This window comes from Bombus fervidus, chromosome 6 (genome assembly GCF_041682495.2).
Source record: "Bombus fervidus isolate BK054 chromosome 6, iyBomFerv1, whole genome shotgun sequence".
Taxonomy (NCBI): domain Eukaryota; kingdom Metazoa; phylum Arthropoda; class Insecta; order Hymenoptera; family Apidae; genus Bombus; species Bombus fervidus.
This window is the reverse complement of record NC_091522.1, coordinates 5,051,999-5,072,380: the sequence shown is the minus strand read 5'-3', so window position 1 is coordinate 5,072,380 and position 20,382 is coordinate 5,051,999. Positions and strand designations below refer to the sequence as shown.

The following is a 20,382-nucleotide window of genomic DNA, read 5'->3' as shown; positions in this document are numbered from 1 at the left end:
GTTCAATGAGAGGGTGAGATAGATAGAGAGAGAGAGAGAGAGGGGGGGGGGGGAGAGAGAGGCTATACAGACTCCAACGCACCCCAAAATATCTTTTACTGCCTCCTTGTTCTCCGTTGCTAGAAAGTTGATACTTTTATTTCAGATAGACTTCAATCCGAATGTTTCGTATTGCAGCCAGTAAATTAAGACATGTTTTACTTCCAATTCGTTAGAATTGCATAACCTACCTACACATTAGGTTGCTATTCATTATAGCAAGGTGTCCGGTTTTAATTTATAAATGCGGACTACCGACAAGCTACCTGCTGTATCAAAAAAATGTTCAAACAGTGTTCAAACAGCAGTCGAATGGTGTCGAGTAGATTCATGCAAAAATTATAATTCCACTTAAGAGAACATACACATCTACAGCAAAACTAATTACTAACACATTATGTTCCCTCAAAACCATTCAATTCCTCTTTGAATGTCCTTTTTATACAGCAGATAGTTTAGCAATAATTCGTAATTATAGATTACAATCAATTCGTACAAACCAAACCCTCTTGGATTATTTTGTTATCCAACGCAATTTGCTTATGAGTCTTAATTGCACAAGGATTTTTCTGTACGTTATTGATGGTTCAAACTTAGGTATCCAATTTTCTCTCCTTACGTCAAGTCCGCTATTCTGCTACACAGGGTATTTCATGTGAAATAGGTCACCTAAACTTTTTGTCTACTTGTTATAATACGAGAAATGTATTTACGTATTTTACGTAACTTTAATAAAGTTGCGCAATTTAATTGATTTTAAGAGGCGAATCAAACAGAAAAGACTTTTCTTAACAAATATAATTTTTTAATAGTTTTTTTCAAAGTCATCTATGTTTCTTTGAGGATATACACATAATTTCTTCTGTTGTATGTTATAGTCAACATTACTTTACATTCATTGATGTATGATGGTATCAGCTTAAAATATCCTTGAAGTCACAAATTTTAAGATTAGTATTCAACGAGACTCTAAGTTTCAACCACGGCAAAAGTCAATTTAAGATTGAAAATAAACACATTTATTATTGCTCTGCAGATATTCAAGGATTTACTTTCAGTACATCCACAAACGATAATGCATTACTCGAAGAAGACAAAAATTGAAATCATTTTCATTTGTGATAAAACTCAACAATGTCTAAGAGAAACTGTACAGAGTTACAAAGAAAGATTTTCAATAGGTAATTGTCCATCGCATTCTATATACACAAATATTATTAAAACATTTCGTGAAAATCGGTGACAAACATGAGGAACGTAAGACTATTACCCATGAAACAAATCATTAAAGTTCATCAAAAACTGCGTGTCAATATAAGCTAACTTCTTCTTTCCGTAAGGAAGGAAAAATGCACATTCGCATACCTATCAGCCCCCGGCCCGTACCCGTCAGTTATGTAGGGCTGGCGAGTTGTCATTTGCCGATTCATTAAAAACCTCTCCTCGTATCCGCTATAAGCGGCATCCATCCACTCTTGGTATGATTGCTATACTTGAAGAGTAGTATAAGTCGATCTGGAATCTCACTGAAAATAAATTCTATACTAATTTTAAAATTTTAAAATCACTTCAAGGTTATACTATCACACATGAATATATGTACAATAGTGTTAGATGTAACATACAACAACAAAAATTATATGTATTATTACAAATTGAGAAAATATTTAACTGGCCTATTTTACACAAAATACCCCGTATATGACGCTATAGACCGGCGATGCTTTAAGTGAGTATTTTTTAATTTTGTCCATAATTTGATTCTGTTGTAAATTAGATATCTACATATATTCTGCCATATTCTGCGAATTACTCTTTTAGACTTTCACCGAAAAGATTTTAGCAATAGTTATTGCTCGCTTCAGAATTTTCCTTTCTAATCTAGTTTTTCCTACTTTCATTTGTAGCACGTAATCTGGAGTGTATCATAGAACACTTAGTAATTTTTTCAGAAAGCTGTTTTGTGTTTCTTCGACTCCCTTTTCCTAATTTCCAACATCGCTATAGTTACTGATTCAAGTAACTTATTCTATTCTGGGTTTCCCGATTATTATTTTTAACCGCCACTATTGGTTTCCACATTATTCTTAAAGATATTTTTGCACTACTGACAAAATGTTTAGACACCTCAAAAGTATGTCCAGTGTGAATGGGACTTCCATGTTTTCATTATGTCTACTGTGTCTTTTTTGTACTTGATTTTTCTTGTTTTTTTTTGTTTTCTTGGTTATTTTACATATCAGCATTTTCATTTTTATGTATACAGGGCGAAAGAAAAAAAAGGACTCATAATTGCTAGAGTAGATAGTACTCGCCAAATGATGAAAAAAAATCCCAACAAACATGGGCTAAAAAATTAATAGTTTCAAAGTTATAAACAATTTTTTGTTTCGGTTAAAGTGACTGGCTTTCTCGCTTCGAAAGTTATCGTACCGTATGGAAACAATGGATTATTTGCCTTAATACTAAATGATAGGGAAATAATTGGAATGTTTGGGGATCAAGAACAAGTCTCTAATACGAAGGTATTAAGCATGTAGTGAAAAGGAGAGAGGGACATGTAGAAACCTTCTGTAATCAGGAAACGAAAAAAAATAAGAAAGATATCCATTGTTTCTATACAGTAGGATAGTTCTTGAAGCAATAACGTATTCGGTTTTATTGCCCAATCACTTCACCCATCGATAAAACCGAATGTCGAAAGCGACCGAATCGGTGATTATCATATACAGGCATATGAAATATAAACAAGTATGTACTACTAGACAAACAATTGATGCGGCAAATGAACAATTCGTCGTAATGTGAATAAACTGTTATAGTAACAGTTATTACACACCATACTGAATACCATTAATTCATATGTTTGGAAGTTGATCATGCGTTGAAAATATTGAAATGTGTACACGCTGCTTTCGATTGTTACCGATTCGGTCAGAAAGCTGCATCGTCTGAACTAGTCATAAGTATTTGCACATTTCTTTTAGATCATTATAAGTATTCAGTTCTTGCATTACCATATTTTCCTGATACTCAATTATTTTCTTATTTTACCATATCATTGTGTCTTCTATCCAGATTCTGATATCTTTTATCACTTGTTCATTATTTGTTAATCTCAAGGATAGTCTTATTGGTAGATATGTTATTAAATGTTCTCCAAATTTGTTATACTTGTTCATATTAAATTTATACAACTTACGCCTCTGCTGTTCCAGTAGATGTACTAACCATTGTCAAACAAGAAAACATTCTTGTTTGAAGTATATAAATCGCCCATTCTTATGAAACTTATGTATAATATGGTAGGAAAAATATTTGACATATATCTTTTTCTTTTTACGTATTGACATTCATATTGAAGAGGTGAAAACAGTTCCCAAAGTTGAAAATTAGAAACAAATATCACGGAATATCTCCAGAATTTAGTTTATATTAAAATTTTTCGTAATTGCTAATATATACTAATTGTAAGCAAGGCTTGTTTTCTATTTACTGCTACCACTTTATACATGTATTGAAATGTACTTTACCCAATATCTGAAAATTTTAGTTTTCTTCTATGAAAAGGATTCATTTTCATATAATTCTGGTTAAACTAACATAACTGTTCTTCATTTTCTCGAAAGAAACTCGGCTTATAGTATATTTTAAAAGCTGAAATTTCTTTTTCTCTGTATCTCAGTAAGTGGACTACTTTGTGTTAATAATTGATGAATAATTTCGATAATTCCGTTAAAGTATAAATTCTAAAATTGAAATTAACTTTGTTATTTAATAATATTAATACTAGAACTACCGGTAGTTAATACGAAGCTACTTGTACCAAAACTAAGTCAAAATGGCTGGTTTTTAAAAAATACGTGATAGTAGAATATTTTTATTGCTATTGATTTGTTACTTTCTTACAGAAGGAATTCTATGTCATGTAGTACATTTTTGGTATTATTAATCCATCTGGGACCATGATCGACCTAAAGGAGGGTTGACACATGTATAAAATTGTAGAACCAATCATTTTGACTGCTGTGGCATTTCTAGCGTTAGCATTTAGCGATCTAGCGATCGATCCGGAATTTTCCTGATAACTGATATCATCATATCGAATGATACGCAGTAAAAATTTAAAAAACAAGTCGTAGAAAACGAAGAAACTGGTTAATTGCGGTTCGATAAACAAATTGCAAGACCATTTTACATTTTGTATTGGTATTGGAATAAGTAGCCTTGATACAAAATTATTTTCAGTTTGAATACATAAAAAACAAAATAAAATTAATTCGATTATTCTTTTAGTTATCGTTGCGAAAGTCATTACATCATTGCGAAAAAAAAATATAACATGAAGTAGGAATTTTAAAATAAAATTGTAATAGCAGTCAATTTGACTGGTGTGGTAGTTCTAATGTTAATTAGCATTCATATTTCTTTCAAAGTAAGCACACTATCGTTCACAAAATCTTGTGAAAATAATATGACATGCAAAATATTTTACAAGATAAGTTATCATATATTAAATGTAATATAGTTATCGCACATTATACATTATTTTCTTGCATAGTTGTGTTAAACATTACAACATTGACCATTACTTGTATTTGTTATATAAAAAGCCAATAAAATCAAACTATACAGGATGTTCCGTGATAAGTGCCGAATGATATAACTACTGTAATTAGGTGATAGGATAAAAATGTACGGAAACTTTCATTATTTATTTTTATCAAGAATATCGATGTTGAAGAAATTTTTCCCTACAACTTTTCAAGATTATACTAAAGTCCTCCATTCTTTAAAATGGAATTGTACATATTTTATGCGCCGTATGATGCATTTTTTAATTCTCTACAAAATAGTATTAAGGTGCTAGGGTTGAAAACTAATTAGTTTAAAAGATATTTTAGTTTCAATCTTCTATAACTTATGGTATTAAATATAAGGAAGAATATAATAACAATATTTTTCAAAGCTTCGTATATCTTAAAACTCAATCTTGTATATAATCTTATGTAGAATATATTTTGTGCAATAGATCATATACTTAGATTAAGAGTTTATTTGTCCTAACATTCCATTTTCTTCAATGTCATAATTTCGTTAACTACTCAAATTTCAACAAATTCCTTCGCCAGAATATTCAACATATGTATATAAAACGTGAAAATATTCAAAAATAATTTTGCCAATTTTTTTTTTTTAATGTATAAGATGATATATCCCTTTAAAAAAAGGTAAATGCTACTTTGAATAGAATAGATTAATTATAACACTTTGACAAGCCATTCGTTTTTAACATAGCTGATATAGCAGCATGATTATAACATTTATAACAGCAATATATCCTATTTTACTTGTAGAGTTGCCAGAGGAAATGCGACAATAGTGTTTAATATTCTTTATTTGATATCAATTTCATTAAAAATTTATTTAAATTTGTTTGAAATAACGAGGTTCGTAAAATTACATTAGAAAGAGATAACATGTAATGTGAAGTAAGATTGACGTGCCGAGTCAATAATCTTACTATGATTTCTCTGGAATAATTATCTATTAAATATGAATAAGAAAATAATGTCGTAATGTACTCTTCTATAATATTAAAGTTTGTTTAGATATCTATAGGACTTTTCAAACAAATCTATAACCAGGAGGTTAATATTACACTTCTGAAGGATAACAATATTGGATCATACAGCAAATCATTAAATATTCTTCTTCACAGCATGTGGTGTATAAGGTGTAAAGAAATTATATGTTGAAACCATCATGACTGGTTATTAATGTAAGAAAAAAGTCGCAAAATTGGTCTTAATATTGAAATTCAAGATCAAATTTTGTTTTGCTTGCGTCGTATTCTACTCATCACGAGGACTAAACGTATAAAAAAATACATGAAAGGGTCGAAACTCTACCGTTCTCTTGAAAGATGGTACCAAAGTCCCGTTGACATTTGTGTATATTAACATTATTGCTGATAAATACTGACTTTAGGGGAGGTACCTCCGATGAGCTTGACCATGTCATATGTCGTCAAGGACGCTCTCCTGGACAACTTCCAGAAGACTTTAGTTGTCGCTCGTGTTCCTTAGGAGATTCTTAACAAAAAATTGTCGTCAGTACTACACTAAATTGTGTCTATACGTGTGTGTCCGTGGCGGCATATATACTAATATTGGTTACCGATCGCCGTAAGGAGCCCGGATAAAACAATATCTAACTCAAATCTAATTTTTATCTTTTGTTAGTAATTTAATGTATATAAACGGAGGTTGAGCGATTCACGATAATGATAACGATAGTTTATTGTAAATATCTTGAAAACTGAGAGAGCTCGGCAATTATATGCAATAGGAAAAAATTGATCAAAATGTTCATTATCAGAACATATTTAAAAACCATCGAAATCGATGATGCCGTCCGCTTTCTAGATAAAGACGGATATATGTACACGTGTGCGTGGATGTGCGAAACAACAAAACTTGTGTTAGATGCTATTTAATTCATTTCAATGTACGACTATGGGCAGTATTCACAGTAGTGGTAACGACAATTTTCTGTTAATAACCTTTTAAGGAAGATTAAAGGAGGAGTGACGGCTAAAACCTCTTGGATGTTACTCAGGAGAGTGTCTTTGACAACAAATGTATATCAGGATCAAGGTCACCGAAATTATTTTTCGTAAAATTAACATTTATCTTATTTACAATATATTCGTCTTTCCTAGTCATATAAAAAAGTAAATAGCGTGATATTATTGAAGAAACAGGAAATTATTCCTTAGTACGTAAAATAATCTGTCCTAAATAGAATGAAGCATCTAACTTCATGATTTCAAATTATTGCAAAATTACTTACTGTATAAGAAAAACCTTACAAGTAAGAATTAAATAGTGTCGAAGAGAGCACTATTTCATGTTATTAGTTTCCTTGGAAGTGGTTACCTAGAGGATCTAAGAAAGTCAACTACATTTTCTTAATAACAGAATCTCATTTCTTAATGTGTTGGACATTCAGTACATAATGATCTACATGCATTCTATCCATATGATAATATAACAATAATTATACAAATAACCTACTTATTTATAAAATAATATTTAATTACCATGATGGACTTAATTTTTTTATTATTAAAATTTATGCTAATTTGTTTTTTATGAGAAAATATTATATTAAGTATTATTTATTGATAATTTAAGGAGATATTTTTTAAAATGATTTTGGATTTATCGTTTACCTTACTTATAGTAGGTAGTTACATTTCTGCTTGTTGATTTAAATACAACCGTTAAAAAATTATGATGGACACTGTTACGATATTCTATTACGGCGTTCTACAACGCTTACGGCGTTAGAGACTCTAGATTTGACACCGGCAAATTACTACCTATGAAACGCAATTAAAAGACAAAATTATTTGTGATTTATTCACGATAGAGAAGCATAAATTAAGTTACTTGTTTAAAAGTGCACTATTATTGCAGAAATAATCGAATCTTCAATCTGTTATCATGAAATAATTATATAGCGGTTAAATATTTTTAACAATTTGAACTTCTTCGCTTCTACTTCTTTTACTTCTACTAAAAATAGGCATTCAGTTAGGCATTTAAAACGATCTAGATTTTAATGATTTGTTGTATAAACATTATTGCTGACCATAGTAAAAATTGACTATAAGTGAAATACTACATTTATAAATTTTTAGATGTATGATTGATTCCAAAAATATGGGGATTAGACATAAAATATGTGGCTATGACTTTGTGCATACATCTTTTCATTTAATTTATGAATTGTAATAAACTTCAGATATACCAGAAGACATGCTGGTTGTTACAAAAGAGGCCAGATAAATAAATAATTACGTGTGATTTTATCGGTATCTTTTAGAAACTATCAGGAGTATTGAGGAAGTATCCAGAGAACTGAGATTTCAATCAGTCTCATGTAATCAAGTGTATTTAAAGGTTTTTACTTGAAAAAGTCAATAGTTTCACACACTTTTTATCACAAAAAATTAGTTAAGAGATAATTAGTTTCCTGAAGGATTATTTACAAAATTTGAACATCCAACATCGTATATCAATAATAATTTGCAATCACTTAGATTATAATCGAAATAATTACCAATCTCGATAATTGTCAGTTAAACTTGAAAGTAAAAACAAAAAATTAAATTATTTAAAAAATAATTAATGCTTTCAAGCTTAAAAACAAAAATCATTGAATTTTCAAAATCAATGAATATTTATTCTTTACATAAACAAATTAGTTCCTCAAATCTTGCGTTTTTTATTGTGAATTAAAATAAATAAATTGCACATTATTTTCTACCAGTCAAGATTGAAATATAACTTTATCTAAACAAAGCAAACCATTTATTAAATATCTATGTAGTGTAAATACAATCGACACACTTTTATCAAGGCCCTGGATACTTCTCTCAGTTCTCCCTGTTATATTGTTTGACAAGGGCCTGAAACCAGAGAACTGAGAATTTTGAGGTTAAATGATAAAAATTCTCAAGTGAATTACTATTTTAATATTAATTCTAATATAAAAGAAAAATTGGATGCCAATTTTATATTTGCGTTACATTAAATAAAAGTTAATAAAAATTAAAAACTTGGAATATAATACAAACCAGTGGATTAAAAAGCTGACCGGCTTCAACAGATGATTATCATCACCTACATCTACAATTTTAACTAATCAAAAATGGCCACTTGCACATTACAAAAGATAAGAAGTACACTAACTTCACTTGATTACTTTTGACTTGCTTCACGTGATTCCTTTCTCAATGCTATAGATATGGTCTTTTAGAAATAATTTCACAGACAGGAATGAGATATAAAACTGATGATAAAGATTCTACATATTTTTTGTCAATAAAGTGAAGTCGATTAAAGTAAAAATAAATGTGAATGATAAATACGACTATTGTAAACTACATACATAAGGAAAAATTAATAGATAACTTCATATTCATCACTGAGCATGGGTTGCAGGGTAAATTTTGTAGCTACGACAGTAGACTGAGAATTCCACGTATAAAAAATAAATTTTGGATATGATTAAATGAAATTTATAAATCATCATAATGTGTGAAGTCACAGTTATTATCTTTCTCTGCCACGCAAATATAATATAATTTAACGCTTCAAGAGTATTAAAAAGTGAGAGTTACAAAAGGTTCCTACTTCAATAGAGTCACTCGTATATATTTATTGCGTAAATCAGGTGTTCTAACGATGTTATGAATAAGTAATTCAGTTTAATATGGAACATCCAAATCGTATTCTATTTGCAATATTTCTGCCATGGTTATACCTTTTTATTACCTTGGTGGTTTACTTCTGTTTAAAAAAATCCGTGATTTCTTTATGCGATTTTCATCTTTTATATACTTTAATAAATAACTTCCCGTTCAGCTTTATTTCTTTCCGATTTCTTCTCACTTATGATTTTCAATTGTAGATCGACATTAAATTTTCGTTTCTGTTTGCTCTCAAGTTTTGTTAGAAGTATATTAAAGACCATTTGTTTATATTTAGTTTTTAGATAATAACATGTTTATACATTGCGTACTTTAAAACACAGTGTTCAAATATTTTTATTACGTGTTATTTGTATGTACTTAGTTGTAACAAATGATGCGTAATGCATTTTTATATTTTAAATTTTTCTTTAACTTCACGTACATTTAATGAATGTACATACAGGGTATTCAGTTATAGGAGCAAACAAATTTAAAGGGAGATTCTTGAAGCCAAAATAAGACACAAATCAAAAATAAAAAGGTTGCGTTTTCGACTTCATTTTTTTATTATCATTAATTAAAAAACGGCCGAAATATCCCTGAAAGTAGATCAATACAAGCAGCGGGATACACAGTGATCGTTAAATCCAACGACACACGGTTGGCAGCATACCTCATGCAAGTTGTAAAGAAAACGACTATGACATTGGGAAACATAAACCGTTCAGCGCTACATTTTGTAAGAAAAATCAGAGATTAAATATTAAAGCTGATTAATCATTGAAATACATAACAACATACTGAAAACCATCCCATGGGATTTTCGAGTAGGCAGGATTAGTGTTTTCTCTAATCCTTGCCCTCCATAAATAATTAATAAACAAAAACGCATATAAAGAATGTTTACACGAAGTTTACGCATAGTCCTATCCGTAAATGTTCTCAGAAAAATTACGTGCGCATTCAATATTCTTGCGGGGCTAATGAAAGTGATCTTATGCTGATCTCGCATGAACCACACACATTTTCCATTCAAATTGTAGGTCACTGAATATGATAATATTCACATACATACACGTGGAATAAAAAAACGAAGAAACAATTATAGATAGGATAACTACAAACGAGAAAACAATAAACAGAAAAAGCTACAAAACAATCGTTTGAGCTTATACTTATAGGATTAATTAAAGTATCGTTTTATGATGTGATGTGTAATAACATAGATTCATATATCGCAAAATGTTCGTTGTCGAAATGATACTGTCCTTGCAAAGCAGTTCTAAACATTTTAAAACACATCTGGTGAACAGCCTGTTCGCTTTCTCGATAGGTATATTCAACCATGCTTTTAAAAGGAACACCTTAGATACCGTGACTGCTTCTGAATAATTGCAAATTATATAAAGAAAACGAAAAAGTGGACGAAGAGTACCGTAAATTTTTCTTTTCGAACGAACTCTGTACTATTAACTTGCCATGTAACGTGTTTTAACGATTTTGAAAATATGATAAGAGAAGAGAACAATTATAGAATAACAAAGTCATATCGTATAAACATAAAGTTAGAGCTAAAATTAGTTTTAGTACAGGTTTAAGTTATTTCGCTGTAAAATTTGTTAGGCCACTTTACTTTTAGTTCATTGAAATCTTCAATAGATTAAAAATATTTAATTCTTCTATTTTTACTTTTTTTTATTTTTGTGCCCTTCATATTGTTTCTGCGTATTGTATGTATCCTTTTAATTTTTTTATTTAATTTTAACGGGAGTGATTTGGGTGTACAGCGTGTGTAGTGCGTACAGTGCGTGTTGTACATATTGTGTTCATAGCATACTTTGTTTGCAAGAAAACAGATGCTATATTGAATATTCACTGTAATGTAAGACGATTGCTATTTTTGTTACGATTTTTCTGTGAATAGTCTGGACACTCGCGGTGCGTATGCGATCTTCGTGTAAATTTACTCCAAAATTCCATAGTATAGTTTTCGATATGCTGTTATAAATTTTCCATGGGTTAAGAAGTTTAATATTTTATCTATGATTTTTCTTACAAAACCTCGCGCAGAATGATTTATGCTTCCACACGTCATAGTCTTCGTCTCTACGACTTGTATGAGATAAGCAGCAGTCCATGTGTCCTTCGATTTGAGGATCACTATGTATTTACCTCGCTACTCGAGCTGACCTGCTTTCATTCGCGTAGGTAGGTTTGCTCGCGCATAGAAATATTGTCAAAGATGCATGTAAGCCATTATACAATTACGAGAATTATATTCATTTACAATAACCATATCTTTTATTTAAAAAACTTTATTACGTGCTATTTGCTTATGATTATGTACTTAACTGTTAATTAAAATTTTCTAATCTGTAACTCAAATGCGACACGGGTTCCCTTTATTCAATCATTCTATTTTGCACATATCATTTTCTAATCAAGTGTCACCTATTTAACTAATTATGTCATAAATTTTTATTCCATAAACAACCTTACAATGATGGGTACATTTGTTTCATTTTTGATCAATTGAAGATCACAATAATCATCATCAGAAACTATCCTACACTAGCGTTACCGGCTACTATTATAATTCGGATACTATTCTACCTATCCCTACCTATAACTGATTTTTATTTATACTATATAATAATTTAATCGCCTAATCGATGATGAATTGTAAAAGTAACCTAAAGATTATAGTCTCCGCGAATATTTTGGAACTTAAGACCGATCGACGGTTACATTATATATAGAAAAAAATTGTTCAGAATGTTGATCTTGACAAGCTAGTCATCGAAATCGATGAGACCGCCCCTATTTCGAATAATTATCTAATATTTTTCTAAATTATTTCGTTGTGTTCATCAAATGAATGAATATTAATTCAAATAATTTCTTGAATGTTTCCTAATCCTTTTATATCAACATTTTCAATTGCAACAAAAATACGTACATATTCTCTTACAGTTTTTCACACGCAATTTTACTACAATATATATGTTTTTCTGACAAAATGTTTGGAACGAGAACAATTTTGAGAGCAAATGTGGTTATCAGAACAGGAAATTATTGAAACAAATTTTTATTCAAATAATTATTTTAATAAAATTTTTATTTCATTTGTTATTGTAGCAGCACATGAGTTATCATACGAATATCACACGAGCTATTATTTGCGATTTACGAAGTATACGAGTACCGAGTTATTACCGAGTTATTACCGAGTTATTACCGAGTTATTACCGAGTTATTACCGAGTTATTACCGCAGTTATTATCCGAGTTACAGTCAGTTGTCGATCAGTTATCAACCAGTTATCAACGAATTATCAGCGATTTAATTAACGAGTCATTAGCAATCCTATTGTACGACTTATACACTGTCTTAGCGAATCGGTTAGTACGAGTGTTTTTGCAAACATTATCTGTATACTAATTTATCATTTTAAATATATTCGACGATTTCAACAATGAGCAATCTCGTCCATTAAACCTCACCGACCAACCATCCTCTACAAATAAACCTCTACAAATTTTCTCTGTTACTTTAAATTAGATGATGTTATTTGCATAACAGTCCATTTAAAAAATCAATAATTTTATTATTTATTAGTTTATTTAAAATTTATATATTTGTTATTTGACTGTACCAGGAAAATAATTTTATTTCTATCGTGAGTTGGGGTTGGTAGAATCTCAATTTCATAAGCACAAACTTCTGACGATATGTATTATCACCGGTGTTTCTGTTCTCTAATATTTATATTCTAATGACCTATTCTAGTTATATTTCTTACGATTCGTACTTTTTATTTTATTCATTATTCTTTTTATATTCAACAGACCTAATTCGATTAACATAATATGTAACATTTCAAACATGGTTCATTTTGTTTACAAGTGCTCTTCCATCATGAGGTCCAACTGAATGATTATTTTTGTATTACCATTATTAACAATCGTGCAAACCAATAATGTGATTTCTGATCTGATGAAATGTTTGAATTTCGAGTCGTATTAAGAGCGAATAATTTATAATAATTAGTATGTCTATTATGTATGCAAAAAAATTGTCATTTTTTATTTTGCATTATCATTTGAAACTGTCACTTGACAATAATTTATTTTTCAAATAAGATTAGAGTTTATTTGCACTTATACTTATTTCAAAACAAACTTATTTGTTATTTTATTTAGAATAATTATTTGTTCTTTTTACTTGTCAAAAGTGCTCAATTCTGGCAGTTATATTATAAAAATTCACGGGCTTTAAGTTTAAGGATTTAATGTAGCTAAATAAAGAAATAATATAATATAACAAATCATTTCATCACAACCTTTTTTATTGGATTATTTGTTATTTTATTTGAATGATTTAATTAATATAAATAAGAAATTATTTGAAAATGGTTTGTTTGGTTTTAACACGAAATAAAATTACTTTTTCAACGTTATTAGTTGAAATAATTCATTATTTCAAATTGTTATATTTCATTTTATTTCAAATAAAATATGTTGCTTCCTACCACGCCATCTGAATACCTTTATTATTCACTATACAGGGTTTCACCTAACTTGACCATCTTAAATATCTCGTAGCTTATTTTTTATAATAGGACAAAATATCAAATGTAAAAGATATCAAATGCGGTGATAGGCAAAAAAATGTTCTGGAGGTCACTTTTTCGAGATGTCAAGGTCATCGAAGTATTTGTAAATGGGACTACATATTTTCATGACAACAATCTTACAACTCATAAAAGAACAAATTCAACGATGTGCAATATATTGACCTTCACGTGACCTTCAACGAGAAAATCATGAAATGTTTGAAATTAATTTCAATAGCCGTTCAGGGTAAATGAAGGAATCTCAATTTCATTGAAACGGTGTGTCGTTTAATTGTTCCTGATGCTTATAAACAAAATGTTTTCCGACCGTTGGATAGGACGTGGTGCAAGAAATTTGTTGGCCAGCTCGATCGCCGGATCTTACGCCCCATGATTTCTTCTTGTGGGGATACTTAAAAAATAAAGTTCACAATGATACTTCCGTAACACCAGAAAACATGCGAGAAAGGCTTCTACATGGATACTCATCAACAAAAGTACTTAAATATATAGAGAAGTCACCAATTTGCCATCTCCAAAAGTGTGTTGAGGTTAATGGTGCATATTTTGAACATTTTCTGAAATAAATATTTTGCATTGAAACATCCAAGTCTTATCTTTGCTTTTTCCCTATACAAACATAATTTTCTCTTTTATTTATTTTATAAGCTATAAGACTGTTGTAATGAAAATATGTAGTCCCATTAAAAAATACTTCGATAACCTTGAAATCTCGAAAATAAAAACAACCTTGAGAAAATTTTTTTGCCTATCACCACATTTTCCCCTTCGAATCAAATATTCTCTTCCTCTGATAGCTTTTCCTACCATAAAAAATAAGCAAAATATTTAAGATAGTCAAGTTAGGTGAAATACCCTGTAAATGTATACATACATATGCATAAATAATAAATGAAGGAATAATACAGCGATCACAAAATGCTGTCCCTGAAATTGTTGTACTTCCAAATATTGATATTCTATCTGGTATCATTAAAATACGATTAAAATATAAATCGAAGGAAGAATAACATTACATCCGTCGTTACATTAACTAATATGTATTTCATTAATTATTTGAAATTTTACTCTAAAGTTAACTGCATTTATCAGAAAATTGTATATCGATAGATACTTGAATCTGATTTTGTAAGATCTTTTTACTCAAACCTAAAACGACAATGAATACGTTTATTAGATAAAGGTATTGTTAATTCTTCTACACTGACAGTTCTACAGTATTCTCGATGCATATCCTCCTATCATACATCGTAAACCAACTAAAAATAAGCAATTCAGAAACATTTCATGCGACATCCTGATCGATAATAGTTTCATGTGTTTTCTCTCGTTATTGATTTCAAATCATCTTTGCCAACATTTGAAACATGTGTACATTTGATACTACTCGCAGGAACTCAAATACCTTTTTTTACCTAATTTTTATTATATCCAACAGCAGTTTTTGCTTATTAATGAAACATTGCCAGTTCGTTAAGCTGATTATGAGCACATTTATATCTCTCTTTAGGCAATATCCAGGAATTGCAAATTGTTTAATATTATTTAACGCTAAAATATAGATCATTCATGTATTATATATAAATAAATCATAATGACCAATTAAATTTCGTGTTGCAGATTATGACCCACTTACACTTCTTCCGATACTAATTCATCTTCTGGTACTGGGTACCGGAACGGACTTATAACTTTGTTCCAAGTAAAGTTTCAAGAAAGCTATAGGGAAAAATTTTACATTGCTTAACACGTTCTATCACACTGCTACGCAATTTTTTGTCCCAAATATATCAATGTAAAATTGCGAAGTACAATTATATTTCTTTTTAAACGGAACTCTACAATTTTGTTTACATAAATCGATTTCCTGTATCATTTTACATATAAAAATCATTGACATACAAGCTATTTTATATTATTTACACTGATAAAGATAGCTATCATAGAATTAACTATTTTACATTATTTATAATGATAGTTTAGTTTGACTATATTAATTTTTTGGAATTTGATCACGAAGCTTAATGTTTTCTCTTCGTCTCCACGAAATTTTACATTATTTATATTGCATATATGTAGTTATTCAAGTCACTCAAATTAATTACAATATTATATTAATTTTTAATTTGCTACAAGTCCTGAATAACATAAAATAAATTGTATTATCTAAATTTATGTAAAATAAGCTTGTATATGTAATACAAGAGAGAAAAATCATGCGATTACATATAGAGAAAAATGAAAAATCGAAATAAGATTAGATAGAGAAAATATTTTATACATATTTATGTATGATTCACGTTTCAAATTGCATATTTATTCACCTTCATAATCTTTACAAATTGGCAACATTTAATTAATAAATCAGCAACATACTTGTCTCTCATCTGAAGAATTAAATGTTGCTTGTTCTACAGCTCTTTCATTGATTTTTTAACCTAATTACCTATAGTTTAGTATACGTTGATTATAGGAAATTTTATTTTTTGTTGCCCTCAAAGGTGAACTATTAATCTTATCCATAAAATATTTTCATCGTTTGATGATTTTTTGAAATTTCAAAAATATTAATATGGCTGTAGAATAAAATAAATAAGTGTGTCAATGTTACCTTTACTCTCATATTACTCATATATATTTTCTACAAGAGTACTTTTTACAATATAAATATGTTTATCTTTTTTGTTCTTAATAGTGTTTAGAATACTTCATAACGTATAACATTATTGTATTAAAAAATTAGTTAAATCAAAAGTTAAAAATAAATATATCTTATACGGTTTGTATTTACACTATATATATAATAATCTAAAAGGGAAAAACTTGTTCTTAACATCTCACTCTGAAATTATCACAATGTATATCTACAAGCCAATCAATATCATGTGTGCTATTTGAAGTATTAAAGTAATTTTTAAATAATTAGATGCATGGTAAAAATAGATATAACTTTTGATATTTTTGAATAATATTTCGAAAAAATGTCCATCAATAACGAGTTAAATTAATCGAAATAATTGTTATGTTATTTATGAGCATACGTATACATTATGTGATAATGTACTTCAAATTCACATTATATACACACATATACATGACATTATAGATCAATATAAGTTCAAAAATTTGATTAATCAAGTATGAGTCCAATCAGTAGTTTAGTTTATTATATTACTGCTGCTATTTTTTGTAAGTAATCAAAATAGTTAAGAATATAATTCGAATTGAATCCTTTGTTACAAAATTAATATAAAATGATAAACCACGTAATATAATAAAATTAAGTAATTAATGCTTTGGCAACAATTTTAGATATAGCTTGAATGTTGCATATGAAGGTTACAGGAGAAAACATGATAAGTACATTCTTTAGTTTTCTGACTTTAATATCACTTTAGGATTAAAGAGGAGAACTTTAATATGGAATATTTCAAAATCCAAATAACCTGCTAAGTCCACAGATGTGGGCCTTTTAAAAATAACTAGTAAATTGACGACGATTTGTAGAAGCCCAAGCTATAATTATTTTGAGAAGCAATATTTTAATATCTTCAATACCGTAACATTATGACGAGCAATGCATATTTTTTAAATTTTGGAGAGAATGAAAAAACACATGACTAACTCCGAAACCAAATATAAAGATATTAGTAATACGAAATTGATTGACAATGTAGTGAGTCTTAAAATTACCTTTCTATAAAATATAAAAAATGTAACTTATCATGTTCTTTTTCAGTAGTCTTCGTATGCCATCTTCCAGCTAAAATAATATTGTACGATAATAATTTGTTATTTATAGTAAACCATTCCATGGTACACTCGAGGATATAACTGACATGTATTGTACGATACATATGTATGTAATAATAAAATGCAGTGCTGAGTAAAATAATTAGAAAAAATATTTGAAGTACTATTTTAAGTAGTCGTTATTTTACAGTTCAAATAAAATAGTATCAATATATCAAATAGAAAACAAAATTTCGGAAAATAAAAATATTTTTATTTCCATATTGTATTGCATAAAAATAAAATATTTTAACTTTGTATCATAAATAGTATCTAAAACATTTAACAATTAAAATTAAAAATGAAAGTAGATTAAGAATAAAGTCAATGTTGGAATGTAAAAATCCATAATATTTGCAAATTAAATTTATTTTCTTTTTAAGATTGACTATTCGCATATAATAAAATGCATCGTTCAAAGTTTTCATCACTTAGACTACTCCTTTGTGAACAAAAAGTCAATCCAGCGTAATTTAATAGTTTTTTAACTGAAGAACACGTCGATATCGACATATTATATTTTGAAAATAAATAAATAAAATTGTTTCTTCTACTTGTACTTTGTGATACTTTAGATTCGCTACTTTTTATCATCTAAATATTGCAATAATTCTAATTCTATAATATTGCTATGAGTGTCAGCGATATCACTACTGAGTTTTTCAATAAATGTTAAAAAGTCATAATTCTATATCTTGTATTCTGCCTTGCGGAAATGAAAAAGACTGAAATCATGTATCTGGAATTGCTTGGAATTCTTTTAAAGCTCTTAATACTGTTTCTCCAATATAATTACGTTTATCTATCATTATATTCTTTAGAAGCTACTGTAATCTTCATATTGGATAGTAAACAAATACAAATTAAACTAAATAAAATATGTGAATATAAGCCTCACTGCTTTCAGTATTCCTCAAATAAAATATTATTCTTTTTCTCACTTTTTCTCACTAAACCTTTTTCTCGCAAGTAACCTATTTTATTTTCGAAAGTATATATACGAATTAAAATAAAACAGGCTATTTACAATTTAATATTTAAAATAATATTTTACCCAGCTCTGATGAAATGTTATCCTTTTCATAATGCAAGTACCAAATGATTAATAGCTAATATGTATGGGCATGTATTATATATTTTGACACCATTTCACACGTTTATTTATTCTTTAAAATAAGAAAGTCTTCGTTTAAAACAGTGACAGTTTTGTAGTTACCTTGTAACATGTATGTATTGTTTTTCTAAATATTGTTCTGATTGTTGTCTGCGCTTTCACTATGGTATTTTTAAATACTTCTTGTTCTCTTCTTTCTGTTCTTCTAATTTGATTTTTAGTAGACGAAGATAAACACTACGAATCACGTGAACATGAGAACACCAAGATCGAAATTTATAGTCGTATAAACAGGTTCAAAACGAGAGAGGATCGAACGATGATTGCTTCTCCTGGGCTACGGTCGGCGGTCAAGTCGACGTCGCTCACTGCACAGGCGTCGATCGATAGAAACAAGAAAAGCCACCCTTGCAACTTGCGAACTCTACCCAGGGATACAGGACACACAACATTTTATTATACTGTGTTTTTAAAGTTACATAACTTAACTTTCCATATAATTCTTTTAATCGCTATTTTGATGTACAAATGATTTACGTATGGATTTGTACTTTCGACACCTTCGAAATTAAAATAATAATGATAAAATCTATTAAGGTGAGATAAATATAGTTTTCCACTATATATATGATAAAAATATTTTATCGATGTAGTAAGATACATTTTATGCAGTAAATCGCTGGTTCTAACATGACTATTCCTTCGTTGTAACAATACTTGTAGTATTATTTAGCAGCTTACAGTTTACAGATAACTGCCATCTCAGTCGAATTTGTGAGGATCCAACTATATTTATAAACTAAAAATATTGGCATTTCATCGAATATCCTTTTGAATCAATTTTTTTGATCCACTGCTTAAGAATAATAAACAATTTTTCCTGGAACGTTCTTGCTTTTTTCTAGAATTAGATCTGTATCTACTGTCATTTTTTGAGCCCAGAAAACTGATGCCAATAATATTTGACTTAATTTCAGAAGAGATTTTTATCTAAGGGCAGGACAATCACCGAAGAAGTCGAAGTAAATAGCTGAATATAAAACGTATACAAATTACGGCGCAAGATATTATCAGGAAGCTACTTACAAACAATATCATTTGATCTCATAAATATAGATTTTATATTTTTTGACATATTACAACCAAAGGTATAATATACATTATACGCAGGTAATAAACAAATGGCAATTTAAAACAATTTCATTTACAAGTACAAAACTGCAAGTATTAATTACTACATTAATAAATTAGGAAACGGTAAAGAGAAGGTGTAACATATATAAATAACTTTCTATTTCAATATGTTACATAAATATTACAATAAAGTATTTTACTAAAGTATACATATATGTATAAATTATACCTACATTTTCAAGACTCTATATTGTGATATTTCTATCCATTCACTTGTTTTAATATCCAAAATGTGTTAATATTACATTTAATTCAAACACACTTACTTGTGCTTTAAATTCAACACTTTTATTTTTTTTCCTTCTTAATCTACTCTTTACGGAGGAAATTGGGGAACTCAGA

General features: G+C 28.9%; 1 protein-coding gene across 5 annotated transcripts in view; it reads right to left on the bottom strand.

The window, feature by feature from the left end:
• Positions 1-19,217, bottom strand: part of LOC139987929 (uncharacterized) — a 71,405-nt gene extending 52,188 nt beyond the window's left edge. Inside the window, exons 1-2 of one of the 5 annotated variants that reach the window (XM_072004751.1) lie at positions 18,949-19,216; positions 1,405-1,565 (exon numbers count right to left, since the gene is read on the bottom strand). The gene's annotated coding sequence lies outside the window, so the exon portion shown is untranslated. Of the gene's footprint in view, positions 1-82; positions 324-1,404; positions 1,566-7,276; positions 7,300-18,948 lie in introns of those variants that run through there. The other 4 variants (XM_072004753.1, XM_072004752.1, XM_072004749.1 and 1 more) reach the window with 4 other exon arrangements.
• Positions 19,218-20,382: the final 1,165 nt, after the last annotated feature.